The 1,009-nt window shown below is 35.1% G+C and overlaps 1 pseudogene; it reads left to right on the top strand.

Moving 5' to 3' along the window:
• Positions 1-727: 727 nt before the first annotated feature.
• Positions 728-780, top strand: LOC118371021 (uncharacterized; annotated as a pseudogene).
• The last annotated feature ends 229 nt before the right edge of the window (positions 781-1,009 follow it).

Raw genomic sequence — 1,009 nt, 5'->3', positions numbered from 1 at the left:
AAAGACAACAGTAGCACTGCTATTCCAGCACTATTTCAATTTAAACATCATTAAATCAATAAGGCTATATATGCTTAGTTCAATACACTGAAAGCAAACTTAAATATACCACAAACAATTTAACTCAATCAATATTGCTGAATATCATGTGGATCTTCATGGTACTGATTTCTGTGTGTGTGTTCACACAGCAATTAAAACTTATTTTTTTAAAACTCACCCTACCTGTAGAGTAGTTGAACGCCAATGCCATCCTCTTTCATGTTCGCAAAACGATCTATGGCTCTCTCATACAGTACACTTTTAATTTTTGTTGTTGTTAATAGGCTACCTAGCAAAAATGCTTGCTAGCCTGACTGCCTCGCATGGGCAACAATGAACCAGCTAAGTTAGCTAGCTAGTTGACGTGAACCTAAACTGTAGTACACTGTAGTATCCCTCAATTATGTATAGTACGTACTATATAATGTTGTAGAATACTACACTAAATACTACAGTATTATCCACAAAAATAAACCTGTAGTAAATACTACAGTAATGTCCAAAAACACTACAGTCTGCAAAAACACTACCCTTGTTTAACTATAGTGAATTCTACAGTATTCAATTTACATATACCCTGCCCATCCCCCCCATGTCACATTTTGTGCCACCCAGGTTATAGAAAAAAGCAGAAGTGCTGAACTGTCCATTCACACCCCAGTCCTATCTACATACAGGTTATGGAAAATGAGCTCTTTCACTATTTCTCCAGTAGGTTTCTTCAAGAAGAAAACCTTCACTTCTATATCAAAGATAACAAAACAAAAACACCATAGTAAATATTACAGTGTACTACAGTCTGTAAAATACAACAGGAATTACAATAGAGTACAGCGCCTTCAGAAATTATTCAGACCCCTTGACTTCTTCCAAATTTTGTTACGTTATAGCCTTATTTTATAATTGATTACCGGTACATGTTTTGCTCATCAATCTAAACACAATACCCCATAATGACAAAGCAAAA

The sequence above is a fragment of the Oncorhynchus keta genome, chromosome 2 (genome assembly GCF_023373465.1).
Source record: "Oncorhynchus keta strain PuntledgeMale-10-30-2019 chromosome 2, Oket_V2, whole genome shotgun sequence".
In the NCBI taxonomy this organism is placed as follows: Eukaryota; Metazoa; Chordata; class Actinopteri; order Salmoniformes; family Salmonidae; genus Oncorhynchus; species Oncorhynchus keta.
Note: the sequence above shows the minus strand (reverse complement) of the source record. Positions and strands in the feature narration are given on the sequence as shown.